The sequence below is a fragment of the Somniosus microcephalus genome, chromosome 9, assembly GCF_052327205.1.
Source record: "Somniosus microcephalus isolate GS21.2 chromosome 9, FLI_Smic_1.0, whole genome shotgun sequence".
NCBI classification, from domain to species: Eukaryota; Metazoa; Chordata; class Chondrichthyes; order Squaliformes; family Somniosidae; genus Somniosus; species Somniosus microcephalus.
In genome coordinates, this window is record NC_140995.1 from 11,554,273 (window position 1) to 11,572,193 (window position 17,921).

At 47.3% G+C, this 17,921-nt stretch overlaps 1 long non-coding RNA gene across 2 annotated transcripts in view; it reads left to right on the top strand.

The window, feature by feature from the left end:
- LOC147112255 (uncharacterized) overlaps positions 1-17,921 on the top strand; it is a 106,168-nt gene that overhangs the window by 63,271 nt on the left and 24,976 nt on the right. Inside the window, exon 3 of one of the 2 annotated variants that reach the window (XR_015079468.1) lies at positions 6,570-6,715. The exons of the other annotated variant lie outside the window; for it this stretch is intronic. This is a non-coding gene — a long non-coding RNA (uncharacterized LOC147112255). Of the gene's footprint in view, positions 1-6,569; positions 6,716-17,921 lie in introns of those variants that run through there. 2 annotated transcript variants of the gene reach the window in all.

The following is a 17,921-nucleotide window of genomic DNA, read 5'->3' on the forward strand; positions in this document are numbered from 1 at the left end:
GGTAGTGAGTTCCACATTCTCACCACTCTCTGGGTAAAGAAGTTCCTTCTGAATTCCCTTTTGGATTTCTTGGTGACTATCTTATATTGATGGCCTCTAGTTATGCTCTTCCCCACAAGTGGAAAAATTGGGCTAGAATTTCCCAGGGCCGTGGAGGCGGGAATGGAGGCGTGTGGGGTGTTAAAATCGTGAAATCAGGGGGCATGAACCCATCCCGCCCCCAATCCACCCCCATGCCTGTTTCCCAGGAGGCGGGTACCCGATCTGTGCTGGGAGCCGCCTCCCCGAGGCGGGAAGGGGATTAGTGCCAATTAACTGCCTGTTAACAGGTAGTTAACAGGCAGTTTTTGGCCTAATCCCTATTTTTAGCCCTGAAGTGTGGGCCGCCCGACGGCTCCAAACCACGCCAAGTTAGCGAGGCGGACCGTCGGGCTGAAGGGCTTGGAGGGTTCGAGATGTCCGGTGTTCAGGTGAGTGATGGGTGCATGAGTGCAGAGGGAAGTGTGTTTGGTGTGTGTAAAGTGTTTAAATAAGTTTTAATTACCTTTATTTACTAATGCAGGCTTCTTTCCTTCAGGTCTCGGGAGTCCCTCATCTCACCGGCACAGAAAGCAGAATGGCTGCGAGCTGTCAAAAGTTGCAGCCTCAGCTTTCTGTTCTGGAGAGATCTTTAAATCAGCCTGAGAGGAAGGAATTAACTTGGAGTACAGATTGTCAGTGTTTGACAGCTTCAAAGAGCTGTCAAACGCTGATATTTCATCTGTCAAAAGCTCTTGACAGATGAAATGTCAATCTGTGATGTCACCTGTTGCCGGGTGGCCCTTAATTGGCCTGCTGAGCCTGCTGGGCGGGCTCAACAAGGTCAATCAAGGGAAAATCGAGTGGGTTGGCCACAACTCGATGGAGGCGGGACTACAACCCCAAAAGTGGGAGTCCCGCCTCCTACTCGCCTCCATTGATAAAATCCAGCCCATTCTCTCTGTATCCACTCTATCAAAACCTTTCCTAATTTTAAAGACCTCTATTAGGTCACCCCTCAGCCTTTTTTCAAGAGAAAAGAGACCCAGCCTGTTCATCTTTTCCTGATAGGTATACCCTCGTATTTCTGGTATCATCCTTGTAAATCTTCTCTGCATCCTCTCCAGTGCCTCTATATCCTTTTTATGTTTCTAAAAGCTTCCCCACTACTGAGGTTAAACTGACTGGCCTGTAGTTGCTGGGTTTATCTTTACACCCTTTTTTTTTGGAACAATGGTGTAACATTTGCAATTCTCCAGTCCTCTGGCACCGCCCTCGTATCTATGGAGGATTGGAATATTATGGCCAGTACCTCCGCAATTTCCGCCCTCAATTTCCTCAGCATCCTAGGATGCATCCCATCCCCTCCTGGTGATTTATCTACTTTAAGTACAGCCAGCCTTTCTAATACCTCCTCTTAATCAATTTTTATCCTATCAAGTCTCTCCACTACCTCCTCCTTCACTATGTCTATGGCAGCATCCTCTTCCTTGGTGAAGACAGATACAAAGTACTCGTTTCGTACCTCAGCCATACCCTCTGCCTCCGTGCATAGGTCTCCTTTTTGGACCCTAATCGGCCACTCCCCTTCTCTTACTACCCTTCTGCTATTTATATGCCTCATGATTCTAACCATTTTGATTTCAACAATGAGTGCCGATGACATCGTTAGGGGAGCTGGTTTGGAAGAATTACATTGTTTGAAAGAGGAAGAGAGCTGACTTAAGACACACTGCTGAAGTGACAAGCTCACTGAAGCTCCCTGGGGTTAATGACTGTATCTCTACTAATGTTAATTCAGCTTCCTCACACTGTTAACAGAGTTGGAGCCAATAACACAGGGGTGCTTCGGCTTTAACCGTTTATTTTCATTCATCTTTGTCACCCTGTCTGTCTCAGTAACTCCCTCCGTCAGTTCCCCTGGTGATGTCATTAGTACATACTGGTTAATGACAATATTCAGAAGAAATTACAGATATAAGCAGAAGAAAACAAAAAGGACATCAAAGTTAATCCCAATTCTTTGTAACTGGTTGATTTTTCAATAGGCTCCTGTTGTCAAGACTTTCTTTTAAGGATTTGTTATGAGCAAGGCATGGGGGGGTCAGTTGTTTGGTACAAGATAATGGAAAACATTCTCTGCTCGGTACTCACATTTTGTGCAAGCTGAGTGCAATTTTCATCCCATTTGAACGGCACATTGCACCTGATTTTAACCCATTTTCAGTTTCCTATATGCATTGCAATGCACACAAGGCAGTTCATTATAGTCAAAAATGTGAAACTGACCCATGACTGCTGTGCGTAGGGTTTGTTTGACCGCACTCATCATCTCCTTGTTCACTGTCAGCAAACTCTATTCACAGATGCCAGTGGGTTCCCTCCCCATGTTCTCCACAGTCGTATCGTAAGAAAACATGGAATAAAAAGAGGTCACTCCAAGCCATTCCTTCCAGAGCCAGCCAGCTCTATTATGTACTGTATCCAGCCCATTCAATCTCTTGAAGAAAGATTCTACAAAGATTCTCCCTACCCAACCCTAAATGTAAATCAGACATATATATCTAGCTCTATATCTGCCCTACATTCTTCATCCTTGGCCGCCTTCTTCTTCTTAGGCAGTCCCTCGGAACCAAGGATGATTTGCTTCCACATTAAAAATGAGTTCTCAGGTGACTGATGAGTCCAATGGGGGACCTACAGTCTCTGTCACAGGTGGGGCAGACGGTGGTTGAAGGGGTGGGTGGGTGGGGTGCTTGGGTTGACGTGCGCTCCTTGAGCTGCTTGCGCTTGGTTTCCGCTTGCTCCCAGTGAAGAGACTCGAGGTGTTCGGCGCCTTCCCGGATGCTTCTCCTCCACTTTGTGCGGTCTTGGGCCAGGGATTCCCAGGTGTCGGTGGGGGGATGTTGCACTTTTTCAAGAAGGTTTTGAGGGTGTCCTTGAAGCGTTTCCTCTGCCCACCTGGGGCTCCCTTGCTGTGTCGGAGCTCCGAGTAAAGCGCTTGTTTTGGGAGTCTAGTATCGGGCATGCGGATGATGTGACCCGTCCATCGGAGCTGATCGAGCGTGGTCAAAGCTTCGATGCTGGGGATGTTGGCCTGAGCGAGAACACTGACGTTGGTGCGCCTATCCTGCCAATGGATTTGCAGGATCTTGCGGAGGCAGCGTTGGTGGTACCTCTCCAGTGCTTTGAGGTGCCTGCTGTACATGGTCCATGTCTCCCTCCCCAACCCTAAATATAAATCAAACATATATCTCTAGCTCTACATCTGCCCTTCATTCTTCATCCTTGGCTGTGGTACCAGCAGCTCAGGACCCAATGAGTTGAACATAGCATTCAATCACCTCTTTCTGTTTTTACCTGCAAACTCTCATCCTGTTCCCTAACCAGATATGCACACAGTTCTTTCAGAAGATTTTAAAGTTGGCACAACGTTAGTTATTTTTGCCGGGTGTCTGTTCTCCACAAACAATCAGGAGGGAAAATCTTTGGGGGAGAATTTGGGCCTCCCGTTATTGCCCCGGGGGGTGGGAGGGGTTGCGATAAGGGGGTGCTAACCGCTTACCGCCCAGGCGCGGCGAGAATATCGCCTCCTGCTAAATTCGGCAGGAGGTTTGCGGCGGCGGTACGGCGCTGCGCCCCGATCTCCTTCGCCCGGAGATCGTGACGTTATCGCCGTGCGCTTCGCCCCCATCAGCGCCCCGGACCCAAACTTCGGTTCTGCCCCCTGCAACATCGCCAGGCGGGAACACCGGCAGCTGCCGGAAGCGTCCATCGGGAGGCCAGGCGCTTTGGGGGCGATGCTTAAAGGCAAGGTGGCCGAGGTAGGGGAAAAAATAATCAAATGCTCTTTCTCTTGTTTTTTCATCTGTCTTGGCCAGCGATCGATCAGCCCGGCACTCTGCTGCAGTGCGTTGGGCCGGACCACAGCTGCCGTTGGGGACCAGGTAAGTTTTCCCCTTGCAGAGCCTGCAGCGATGGCCCTTCCCTTTAAGGGAGGGAAGGAGCCTTCCAACGCGGCAGCGCTGCACAGCCCAGTGTACAGAGCTGCTCACCTACCGCCCGCCTGCTCCAGGAAGGAAGTGGAGCGCTTGATTTAGCGCTTGATCCACTTTCTTCCTGGAGTGCGAAACTGAATTTTTTTTAAATTTGAGAACCATTCGTGCCTGGCGCTAATTTTCTCAACTTTTAAAAGTAAGCGCCCCAAACGGCCCAATAATGAATTTCTCCCGCGATCTAATCTCATGCCTTGATTGAGGTTTGTTAATTTTATGCTAATGTCCTCTAGTGCTCTGTAAAAACTTTCAAAATGGACCTGCTTGAATTTGCGTTCTCCTTCCCTCTCAGCATTTCAAAAACCTGGCTCATGCCTCCTCTCGACCTTTACTCCAGTGAAAACAAGTTCAGTTTCGTGAGCCTCTCCTCATAACTCATATCCCAGAATCATCGTTGTGGCTCTTTCCCCAAACAATCTCCAATGCTGTTGAAGACAAACAGCCCCGAGACTACAAACAGCATACTAAATTTTGTCTTGACAATGAGGTCACAATAACTTATGTCAACTTATGATCAAGTGCACTTGAGATGATTCCCAGAACTTCATTCGCCTTCTTGATAACAGCTTCACGTTGTGTGGATTCTTTCAGTGAGTGACTAATAACCGCACCCAAGTTCTGTGGACATCAAGTGGGTGAAATGACACGAACACAGAATATAACAGAACTGGATCCCTGTCCTTGTGAGACTGGGGTCCTGCCAAGCTGCTGCTAGTTTTGTTTTGAAAAGGAATATTAAAAACAAAAACCTTTACTTGCTTCAAGTTATGCTAAACTTGGTTAGACCACATTGGAGCACTGCGCACAGTTCTGGTCTCCATATTATGGAAAGGATACAGAGGCACTGGAGAAGGTGCAAAAAAGATTCACAAGGGTGATACCAGAACTGAAAGGATATACCTATTGACATGAATCAACTAAGCGGCCTGCGGGTGGCGCTATCCAGGGAGAGTATAAATACTTGGGCACGGGCCCAGCTTGTGCAGGACATTCTTAACAGGAACTAGTGAAGGACACAACTAGACCTCCATGTTGTAAAACAGTTGATTAAAGCTTTGTTTAACGCTTAGACCAAGTGCCTCGTAGTTTTCTTACATCACCTATCAGGAAAGGTTGAACAGGCTGGGGCTCTTTTCTCTAGAAAAGAGAAGGCTGAGAGGTGACCTGATAGAGGTCTTTAAGATAATGAAAGAGTTTGATAGGGTAGACGTAGAGAAAATGTTTCCACTTGTGGGGGGAGTCCAAAACCAGAGGTCATGGCCCCTTTAAGGGGGTGCGCGGGCCATTCGAAATACAGCGCATGCGTGGTTTTTGTATTGAAAAGCCAGCTGCGTGGGTTCCCTGGAGCGCTGCACTGCCACACAGCCATGCAGCTTACAGGGGAACATTGGCCATCAATATAAGATCGCCACTCATAAATCTAAAGGGGAATTCAGGAGAAACTTCTTTACCCAGAGGGTGGTGAGACTGTGGAACTCACTGCCACAGGGAGTGGTTGAGGCAAATAGTATCGATGCATTTAAGGGGAGGCTGGACAAGCACACGAGGGAGAAGGGAATAGAAGGATGTGAAGTGGGGTGGGAGGAGGCTCGTGTGGAGCATAAATGCCAGCACGGAGCAGCTGGGCCGAATGGCCTGTTCCTGTGCTGGACACCCGATGTAGCTCGCTGTAACATTCAGCAACAGATAACTTTCTCTTCCTTACATTCACAGGGACATGGTTCAGAGCTGATATTTACTGTGTACATCTCGTTGCATGCAAATCAAAACACGATCCTGTATGTATGGGTACACAGTGGGCAGGACACACCCCAAAGCTTGAACTTGCCTGCCTGTACCTGAGATCACAAACAAATGCGTTCAGTTTACAAGTGGGCCAAGCAATTATTAGTGCATTTCTAATTTTTCCCATTATGTCGACAAAGATACATTATTACAATTTATGGGCGTTTTAAAAGATCTCGGGGGTAATTTTGACTTCGGGTGACAGTGTGAAACAGGCGCTAATGATTCAGCCGCCCCTTCTACATCTCTCCCAGTTTTTATTTCCAGTTACACTAAGTTGTTGAATAAAAACTGACCAACGCCAGTTAGCCTGAAATGACAAATTAAACTTTAGCGGAAATGAACTGCATAACGTAAAAGAGCTGCGGCATTTCACTCTGTATTCATGGACTGGGACTCTGACTGCAATGTGACATCGACATTTCTGCACCAGGTAGCGGGAGGTAAAGGTGGTCAGAATAATGGACTTCAGCAGTTGTGCTGCAAAATTGCACAGAGGCATTGGCAGGTTAAAGTAGCTTTTAGTTAACTTCAACACGATGTGAAATAACTGGCAGGAATTCAGCGTGCTGCCTTCTACTAAAGCACCAGAAGCATCGTATTTAATTTCCCACCAAAATACCAAATATTGATAGAAATTTTACTTAGCAATTATATACCATATACCAGATGTAATACAATAATAAAGTCATATTTTCTACCCAATTTTAGATTATCTCTGTTGGAATCACAAAGTTGGACAAGTAACCCCTAAAGCCTGTGTGTCGTTTTGAATGATGCAATTCTCTCTTTCACCCAGATGTGAGTTATAAGTGACGTAATTTGCTTCACCACAGATGAACATACTGACCCGTGGCTCTGCACCTGGTGTTTTGGCATCTCCCGATTGCAGTTATAGTGGAATCATGTGCTTGTTTGTTTGATTAAAGCCTGCAGCAACAGCTCATCGAAACCCCTACTACAGTATACGCCTAAAGGAGCGTTTGCTGACTTGGTGCTCCTCCTCGTCATCCAACAAGATCACATATCAGAGACTCCGTACACTTCCCTGGCCACAATTATTTTAAGGAGGGATATATTTACATTGGAGGCAGTTCACAGAAGGTTCACCAGGTTGATTCCTGAGATGAAGGGGTTGTCTTATGAGGAAAGGTTGAGCAGGTTGGGCCTATACTCATTGGAGTTTAGAAGAATAAGAGGTGATCTTATTGAAACATAAGATTCTGAGGGGGCTTGACAGGGTAGATGCTGAGAGGATGTTTCCCCTCGTGGGGGAATCTAGAACGAGGGGGCATAGTCTCAGAATAAGGGGTCGCCCATTTAAGAAGGAGATGAGGAGGAATTTCTTCTCTCAGAGGGTCGTGAATCTTTGGAATTCTCTACCCCAGAGAGATGTGGAGGCTGGGTCATTGAATATATTTAAGGCTGAGATAGACGGATGTTTGAGCAACAGGGGAGTCAAGGGTTATGGGGAGCGGGCAGGAAAGTGGAGTTGAGGCCAAAATCGGATCAGCCCATCATCTCATTAAATGGCGGAGCAGGCTCGAGGGGCCGAATGGCCTGCTCCTGCTCCTATTTCTTATGTTTAATTGGTCAGAAAATCGTCGTCAGCGCAGCCCAGAATTTCCTGGCCAGCGTGTCTCCTTGCCAAGAGTGTAAAGTCAGCGAACCATCGCTCAAGAACTAAATAGCAATGTCCTTTTCCTCATGAGGCTGTAACAGCCAATATAATAGGAATAATAGGTGTTCCATTCTGAAAGGATTACACCAATTTAGTGATTAGTCGAAAAAAATGTAAGAATTTCTCCATGGGAAGCAAGGAGAATATTAACCGAGAGAGTGAAGCAGATTGTTACACCAGCCCTGAAGTCTGAAAGCAGCTCAGAGGCACAAGTGCACGTAAAAGAAAAAGAAAGAAAGATTTGCGTTTATAAAGCGTCTTTCACTACCTTAGGATGTCCCAAAACTGTTTACAGCCAATGAAGTACTTTTTGAAGTGTAGTCACTGTTGTAATGTCGACATCACATGCCATGTCTATACGTGTAGACATTACTGCAGCTGCAATCGATATAACCCCGGTAGTGCTAAGATGGATCATTAATATATCTAGATTATTAGAAATTAAAGCCCGGAATTTCCCTGTAAATTTAGGTTTTGAATTGTTCTTACTGAGACCTACACTACAGTTAACCAAAGTGCTGTCAGTCACCCAAAATTTTCCAGCGCCTCCCCCGTCCGGTCCCCCACGCGTGTTTCGAATTCCTAAGCAGCTGGAATGGCCGTGCCAATTCAAAATGGGAATACTGTTGTGATGCTGGAGACACACTGAATAAGGAAACTTATAAACAAATTAAAGAGAGAAGCAGTCCGCCACCTATTAAGAATGGCATGTGTTCTGTGCTTTTACAATGCTCAGTACAGTACGAGTGGAGTCAGGTTCCTTATTCATCCCAACAACACCCAGCTCTACCTCTACATCAACACCCTCGATTCCATAGCTATGTCTGTGCTGTCAGTGTGCCTGATATCAGGTTGCAGATGAGCCATAACTTCCTCCAGTTGAATACTGAGGCCATTGTATTCATCTCCTGCCAAAGCCACCATACTCTTGATCCTAACTTTATCCTGCTCCACGGCTGCTCCATCAGGCTGCGCCAGATGGCGTGCAACTTTAGTGTCCTGAGCTGAGGTTCAAGTTCCATATCATGTCCATCATCAAAAACCAGCCTGCTTTCACCTCTGCAGCATTGTCCACTTCCTCCATCACACTCTCTCCACTGCCAAAGGCCTTATCCACGCCGTCGTTACTTCAAGACTCAGCTTCTTGAACACCTTCCTCACCGTCCTCCCGAACTGCTCCCTATGCAAACTCCAACTTGCCCAAAACTGCAGCACTGTATCTTATGCCATATTGAGTCTCATCCCCTTATCACCACTGCCCTCGCTGACATCCACTCCTTTCCAGTCTCCAGTGCGCCAAACACAAAATGTTTGGCTTCATTTACAAATCTCTCCAAAGGTCTCGCCGCACCCTGTCTTTGCAACTTCCCCCCAACTTGACATTCCAACCTGTGTCCTACGATCCTCCAACTTTAGTTCCCCCCACCCCGCACCCCCCCCCCCACCCCTTGGTAGCAGAGGTGGCAGCCATCTTGGCTTCACTCTCAGGAAACCCGCTGTCAACCCGCCTCCACGCGAGTCTCCCAGATGTCGGGTCTGTCAGCGCAGAACTGACCCGACACCAAGCGGCGGGGAGAGACAATTCAGCCACTTGTTAGGAGCCAATCTAAGAGAATTTTTGAGGCTTACTTCTAATTTTACCTGGCCTGGCGTGTTTTGAGTCTGATGTTTGTGAAAAGCAGGCTGAACAAGGCCAATCAAGGGAAAATCACATCTGCAGAGCGGAGGCAACTGGGAGCAGGACCGGAACTTGGAAACCAGCTCTCCCGCCCCCATCCCGCCTCCGCCATCAAATTCAGGGCCTAAAATTCCCACAACGATTAATCCTGAATAGGTAACGATAGCTTTGTCGTTCGTATTGTGTCAGTATATGTAAAGTGCCACCTATTGTTCCAACCAAACATTATCCAACATCAGTTGTACTATTATGAATCACTTATAATTTTCACTAGCACAGGTTGAGCGTCCCAAATCCGGAGTTCCAGAATCCGTAAAATGTTCCGGACACCCTGAGGGAGGCTCACCAAAATCCGGAAATAGCGGAACCTGGGCCCAGGCATTTCCGGACTCGGCACGTGTTTCTGATGTCCGGAAATATCGCAACCTGGGCTCGGACGTTTCCGAACTTCGGACATCAGAAACACATTCCGAAGTCCGTAAAAACCCGAAAACCGGCTCGGTCTCGGTCCCGAGGTTGCCGAATTTGAGACGCTCAACCTGTACATCAAAATTACAGAATATCTTTCCTTAGTTATGTATGCCACTGGCTGTATTCAAAGGATGTTTTGGGTTTTATTAACAAAAATTAAATACAAATAGCTTTGGAAAAATAATCAGCCTCAGAATAACAAAGGAAGGTGTAGGATTCGCAAAATTCCCACATTCCCCAAGGTTATTAATAAAAGGGACCCTGCATGGACATTAAAAAGGGTGCCCAAAAGATGGCGGCCGCACCTCGTGACCAAAAGCCTGCAAGATTTTAAAAGCTTGGACTCTGTGGCAGCACAAGCAGCTTTGGGAAATCGAAACTTAAAATGCAGTTTTTGTGAAAAGGGGCTTTGTGTTTTGAAGCCCAGACAGTTACACTGAATATGCATTACGTCAGATCGTAGACAGATCAACCCCAGTCAGGCCTATACATGAGGCCATTAGTTTGTCCGCATAAATAATCGGAAACAGCTCAAGGGAGCCATCAAGGCTGGACAGGCCGATCAGAATGCATTAATGACAATACAATCCGGACATTAAGGCCATCAGGTGCGATAAACGGCCATCTAAAAACCAGTTAACTTAGATTGGTATAATCATGTTAAGAAGCCCGCCAAAAGTGAAACAATGGACTGACCTGATTTGGCGCGCAGCTAGGAGTTGAAGCAACGGGTATAACTGTAGGCCCCCTGTAGCAATCACTCTCTTGGCTTGACTCTCACTCTGCTCTCGACCTCTTGTCGGGCCTTGGGCTGCCGCCGCCCGTACTCATGCCCTGGCCTCGTGGCGGGTTCTCTCCTCGCTCCCCGCGGTAAGATTTCAGCAGTCAAGGACAACCATACCAGTCGCTGGGGAGGGGAACGAGACCCAAGTCCAAAGTCATACAGGAAACCCAGGCCGCAAAAAGGGGGCGAGACGAGACGAGACGAAGAAGTAGGTAACAACTCAATAAGAGCAGAGCAGAGCAGCGAAAGACGTATTGATGAAGGCCAAGCGCCTGGTTATAAGCTGACGCTTGGGGGAAACATCTTGTGGAACACTGCGAATAAACGCAGGTGTCCACGCCACGATGAATAAACTGGCATTGGAAGCATGGGTAGTAAAATCTAAGCAGTAAAGACTGCCAACTGTCTGATAAACATAACGTTACCGCCGACGACCGCCCGAGGGAGAAGAAGAAGAAAACCTATCGCGACGAGATGCCGACGGTAGCTGAGGAGAAGAAAGGTGTGTCGCAGCAGCTGCTCCAGCACCGCGCCCTGAGACCACGTGGCGACAGTGTACCTAAAAGGGCAGAAGACCAGACCTCAAAACTCGCGATTGCTAAAACGACAGGTTTGTTTTGGATTGGTGAGCATGAATTCTGACCCCTCATAGCTCAATCTAGTTAGGTATAGGGGATGGGATAAGGATAAGGGGATTGTTAAAGTAGTTGCTTTCCCTCGATGTGCCGTGTGTTCCCCATTCCCTGTATAAGTATAATAATTTTGCATTTGCCCTGTATTTTACACCAGTGACTTCTCATTAGACTGTGTTCTATTTCTGTTTAATAAAATCTTGGTTTTCTTACACCAAACTACTTGTCTACTCGATTTTCTGTATCGCCGCCTGTACCTAAATCCAGTGTCTAGAACCCAGGGGCGTGGGAGCGATTCGAACCGCTCACAGACAGTCAGGGGCATAACTGACTGGGCGCACGCGCCACCCGCCACCCCCTACAGAAGGTCAAAAAGAACAGGCGAAACAGCAACGAGAACTGAAAGGAAAACAGATTTGAATTATTACAGATTCCTTTAAGAATGGCCTTTGGATTGATTGGGTTACCTTTATTGTTCTCACAGTCACCATGTTAAGCTGGATTAATCCCATACTGCTGTACCAATGATTCGCAAGGCATGATGGACTACTTGACATGCAGTGAATAGTTTAAATGTAAAAACTGATGCAGGGCTGTGGGAATGCAGTACACATAGATAAGAAAGGACAGGAACAGAATGTTTAGATAACTGTTGGAGACAGTCTCATGGTCGAATTTTGTTGAAAGCAAAAGTGAATTTTAAACAGAACTCTGTAAAAAGAAACAAATTACTTGTGCAGCGTGTGATCGCCTAGTTTTCTGTATTCTCATGATGACTTGCAATTTATGAAAATGTATAAATATTGTAGCCCCGTGAGTCTAAGGGGGGCACTCTTTGGGAGGCATACTTGTGTGCAAACGCAATTGGGTTTCTCAGAGTGAAGTCCAGGTACCTTAATAAAATTTTACTTATTTTACAGTTTCTGACTTTGTGTATTACTGAGAAAGTGATAGACTGACCGGCGTGTTTAGTCTCCTAAAGCAGCGAACCCTGACCCCCAAGTTAGGGGTGGATCCTCCTCACAGAAGCGAGGGGTTAACAACCAGAGGGGTTCCTTCTCCCTGACAGCTGTCAAAGGCCCGAAGTGGAATAACTTCGAGTGCAGCCCTAACTCAGCACAGACAATGGCAATTAATAAATTATTATTAATTGCCACTACTTTGCTAAATATTTAGCAAGGCTCAAGAAAGGTCCTTGCCAGGAGCAGGGTCTAGAAGCACAGGATTTCACAGGACCCCACCACACACTATATCAGAATCAAAACAAGGAAAGTATGAATCACTATGTTTGTACCTCACTGACAATTAGGCCATAAAGAATTGGTAAAAGTATTTCTTAAGCCTTCCACTGATGGTGGGGAAATCTACTGAAATTACCTTAAGAGATTAAATTTTAGCGAATACAAAAAATGGGACTGCCGTTTTAAACCAGTAAGGGTAGATAACAGTAAGTAATATTGCCGGTAAGTATTACAAATGTTAATTATTGTGACGGGAAAGCAAAGAGAATGGCCTTCGATAAGTTACCCCATAATAGACTAATGATTAAGGTCAGAGAATGCGGAGTCAGGGGACAAGTAGCAGAATGGATCGCTGGCTGGCTTCAGGACAGAAAGCAGAGAGTGGGGGTAAAGGGTAGCTATTCACAGTGGCAGAAGGTGGGTAGTGGTGTTCCACAAGGATCAGTGCTGGGACCACTGCTGTTCGCAATTTACATTAACGATTTAGACTTTGGAATCAAAAACACAATTTCTAAATTTGCAGATGACACCAAATTGGGAGGGATAGTCAATACTGAGGAGGACTGCAACAAATTATAGGAGGACATTAATAAACTTGCAGAATTGGCAAATAAAGTTCAACACAGATAAATGTGAGGTATTACATTTTGGTAGGAAGAATAGGGAGGTCACTTATCACTTGGAGGGTGCGAGTCTAGGTGGGGTAGAGGAACAAAGGGATCTCGGAGTACAAATACACAAATCACTAAAAGTTGCCCCACAGGTTAACAAGGCCATAAAAAAGCAAACCAAGCACTAGGGTTTATTTCTAGAGGGATAGAATTGAAAAGTAGGGAAGTTATGCTAAACCTCTATTGAACCTTGGTTAGATCACACTTGGAGTACTGTGTACAGTTCTGGTCGCCATATTATAAAAAGGATATAGAGGCACTGGAGAGGGTGCAGAGAAGATTTACAAGGATGATACCAGAAATGCGAGGGTATACATATCAGGAAAGGATGAACAGGCTGGGTCTCTTTTCCCTTGAAAAAAGAAGGCTGAGGGGTGACCTAATAGAAAATTTTGAGAGGTTTTGATAGAGTGGATACAGAGAGAATGGGCTGAATTTTCCCGAACCTGTCGGGAAGAAGGCGGGACTTCAACTTTCGGGTTTTTGACCCGCCCACTTCGACGTCCGGCCAATCCGCTCGATTTTCCCTTGATTGACCTTGTTGAGTCCGCCCAGCGGGCTCAGCAGGCCAATTAAGGGCCACCCGGCAACAGGTGACATCGCAGACTGCAATTTCATCTGTCAAGATTTCTTGACAGATGAAATATCAGTGTTTTACAGCTGTTTGAAGCTGTGAAACACGGAGGGGTCGATTTTCTGCCAGCCGTCGGGCGGCTTTCCAGGTGGCCGAGGGCCGAAAATCGCCGAAAAAGCGGGTCGCGACTCCCCCCCCCCCCACCTGATTCCCCGCCCCGTCCGACTTTCGGACCGCCGTTTCTCCGCGACCCGCTTCAGTCCCGGCCGCCGCTGGCGGGACTGGTCGTCGGAACACTAATGACCAATTATTGCCTTGTTGAAGTAGATTTCCCGGGGCCATTGCGAATTTGGGGCTTTCCCCACCTGAAACACGCCTGCGGGGAACCCCGCTGATGAGACCTGGCGTGAAGCTTGCCAGCTTGCCTGCTTGCAGCTGCAGGTCATTCGGAGAAGTTGCGATTTAAAGGGACAGCACTTGTATGTTGAAGGACCTTGTTGTTGCAGGCTTGGGGCTACTTCTTCAAGGCTTAGGCACAGCTGTGGAAGGTTGGAGCCTCACACACTTCTCCAATGCGATCTCCTGGGAAGCCTCTCTTGCCACCCTCACTCAGCGCTTCCTCAGTGGAGGCATCTACGAGAAGCATGGGACGCCTTTTTTTCCCTCCCTTCTTTCCATTAGAGGATCTCCAGCAGCAGAGGCAGCAGCAACAGAACCAGGAACAGCAGGATCAGCAACAGGAGCACCAGGCTGCTGCTCACTCACCTGAAGCTGCACAGGCCAGAAGGAGCCAGTGCTTGGAAGTGGCTTGAGAGCACCTTGCTGCGCTTTAGGGGGCCATAGGGACCCGTTTCTGCACTGGCAGTCCTACTCAGAAGGACTTCTATGAAGATCTGGTTTCTCTGTTCAACAGATGGCCAACGCTCCTCAAGAGATGTCATTCTCTTATGAGCACTCACCATGTTTTCCGTACCCTGGCGAGTTATCTCCTCCATGGAGGCTGCCAAACTTTCCATGGTGATGCGTTCATGCGCCAATGACTCCACAAAGGCTCCGCTCATGGTCGCTATGGGCTCGTCCATTCGCTCCACACTCGCAGCGACCCTGGAGACAAAACCTGCCAGAGACTCCTGCATCTGTGCATGGAGATCCATCACCTCTTCTCTTGCGGATGGACCCAGAGGCAGAGGGTCGACATGCAGCGCAGCTGAGCTGAGCTGGCAGAGTCAAATTCAAATTCAAATGCTTTATTGGCATGAAAGTTTACAGAGAACCATATTGCCAAAGCTTACATAGCAAAAAGGTACTTTTTCAAACATTTTGTAGGTGTCAATCGATTTGACATTTGTTGGGTACATACAATATTACTTTTAAACAATATTCATTTTGAACAGTCTTTGTACTTCATTTGGTACGTTCAATATTAATTTTAAACAGTCTTAATTTTAAACAGTCCTCAGGTTGTGACATGTTGTTACATATTTGGCCCCAAGGTATGGTCTGTCTCCTTCTCCCAGGACTAATCTCAATTTTGACAGGTCATCCAATTCCTTGAAATCTGGGGTTGTTTGGCTTAGCTTGTTGAATAATATGTTTCTTGATGTGTTGAATTTTTCGCATTTTAGGAGGAAATGCATTTCTGTTTCAACCTCGCCGGCCAGACATTGATCGCATATTCTATTCTCTCTAGGCTGCCAGGATTTCTTGTATCTGCCTTTTTCAATTTCCAGTTGGTGGTCGCTTAGTCTGTACCTGGTGAGGGTCTGTCTCTGTTTTGTGTCTCTGATGGTCGTGAGGTAGTCTGCCAGTTTATATTCTCTTTTTAGGGCCCGGTAACATTCTAATCTGCTTTGGCTTTCGGTTATTTTGTTCCAATGTTCCAGGTAGGTTTCTTTGCATTGTTTAATGATTTGGTTCACTCGGATTGGTGTTTGGACGGCTGTGTTGGTCTGTGCGCCCTCCGACGAGGACTCTTCACTGCTGTCCCTGTCTCCAGAATCTGCTGAGGCTCACTTGTGAGCTGTGAAACACCAGGTGACAACACTACTCTATGTCCCGAAGGTCCCCCCGAGGTGTGAGTGTCTGCACTGGTGCTGGGTGCGCTTACTTCTGCTGACGCTGCGCCCTCAGAGGTTGGAGCTTACTCTGAGGAGTCTTGCTGCACAGCCTCTTCCTCCTCCACAGTGAGGACTAGGGCTCTGGATGGTACTGTGGGGGAGTTAAGGAAGGAGTTAGAGATGTAATGCCAAGGTTCTTCTGGTGACTCCCAGCGAGTTGGCATCTGTTGACACCTGCATCCATGCAGCATTGGTCTCAGTGGGAGGCCTCTTCCTCCTTGACCTAGGGAAGAGGACCTCCCTGTGGGCCCTAACCCCATCCAATAATGCCTGCAGTGAAACCTCATCGAATTTGGAGGCAGCTCGGGGTCTGGCACTGGCCACAGCTGCTGCAGGCTCCTCAGCCATCCTGTATGGTTCGTTTGGAAGCCTTCAGAGGATGCAGTGCTTGCTATGGACCTTGAAAGCACCACGAATGATGACATCATAATGTGGGGATTTCTGACTCGAATAGGACAATTAGCAAGGCTTCCCACATGCTGGGAATTAATTGGCCACTTGAGGGAAAATTGTGTGAAGCTGGCTGACACTTTTTTATGTGTGTCAGAAACCCCACATTCGGGGAAACCTGACCATTTCCCACACAAGCCGAAAATTGGGGCCAGACAGTCTGAGTTCTAACCTGAGTCCTTCTGCACAGACTCAGTTAGAACTCTCAGCAGCACTCAAAGCTGAAGGCTGTCACTTTTCACAGATCGCAGCCGTTCAGCTTTAAGTGCCGGCTGAGTGATGGGCTCCCGACACCTACAGGAAGAAAGGCTGTGAAGGTAAGTAAAGGTAAGTAAAAGTTCTTTACACACTTCAGACACACCAAACACACTTACCTTTGCACTCATGCACCCATCACTCACCTGAGCGCCGACATTGGGACCCCTCCAACTCCTTCAACCCGACGGCCCGCCTGCTCTACCTGGCGTGGTTTAGAGCCATCGGGAAACCTAGTCGAAACCCCTGAAGATAGGGATTAGGCTAAAAACTGCCTGTTAACTACCTGTTAACAGGCAGTTAATTGGCACTAATCCCTTCCCACCTGGTTTCGGCGGGTCCCAGTGCGGGGCGGGTACCCGCCGCCCCTGAAACTTGCGTGGGGCGGGGTTTTGGGCAGGATGATGTCGGGACCCCCAAAGTCGGGATTTTCCCCCGCCCCACACGCCTGAAAACCCGCCCGACGGCTGGGAGAAAATCAGGGCCAATGTTTCCACTTGTGGGGAAGAGCATAACTAAAGGCCATCAATATAAGATAGTCACCAAGAAATCAAATAGGGAATTCAGAAGAAACTTCTTTACCCAGAGAGTGGTGAGAATGTGGAACTCGCGACCACAGGGAGTGGTTGAAGTGAATAGTATAGATGCATTTAAGGGGAGGCTGGACAAGCATATGAGGGAGAAGGGAATAGAGGGTTACGCTGATAGAGTTAGATGAGGAAAGACGGGAGGAGGCTCGAGTGGAGCATAAACGCCGGCATGGACTGGTTGGGCCGAATGGCCTGTTTCTGTGACGTATATCCGACGTAATCCTATTTAATACTAATTAGTATGGATAGTAACTGTAACAATGAATGATACACTCAAGGGGGGAGATTTTGACTTTGTGCCGTAGTGTAAAATGGGTGATAGTGAATCAGCAGCCCATTTTACATCCCTCCTGATAAAGACCGAGAGAGATGTAAAACTGGCTGCCGATTCGCTGTCACCCGTTTTACATTATCGCACAAAATCAAAATGACCACCAAGGAGTGATAAGTACCGGATTCAGCAAGTGATTTCCTACTGAATTTTTACAGACTCCCCATGTAGCGTGAGTTACTACTCTAAGTCCAATATTTATGCGTAAAAAGTCCCAGCAGTGGTGAAAACGTTGGCCCGTGATTTCCGACCGGAAGCTTCCTGTGTGCGGAGGCCTCCTATCGGGAAAAAATCTACGCCCTTATCTGAGGGTTCCGTAGGTCCGGACTCTTCCGATCCTGGGTCTCTCCTGGTGCACGCGGGCAGAGGCCCAGGTATCCCAGGGGCGCAGGCGGTTCGCAAGCGTCCATGGGGTCACGTGGGCCAGGCGAGCCAATGGGAGAAGGGAATCCCCCTTCATACTTTTGACAAATAGACCTGTCAAATATATGAATGGAGATCACCCCTAAAAAACACTAAAACATCAAATAAATTTTTGAAAAACCATCACGTTTTTAAAATGAGTTAAAATTACATGAAATTAAATAT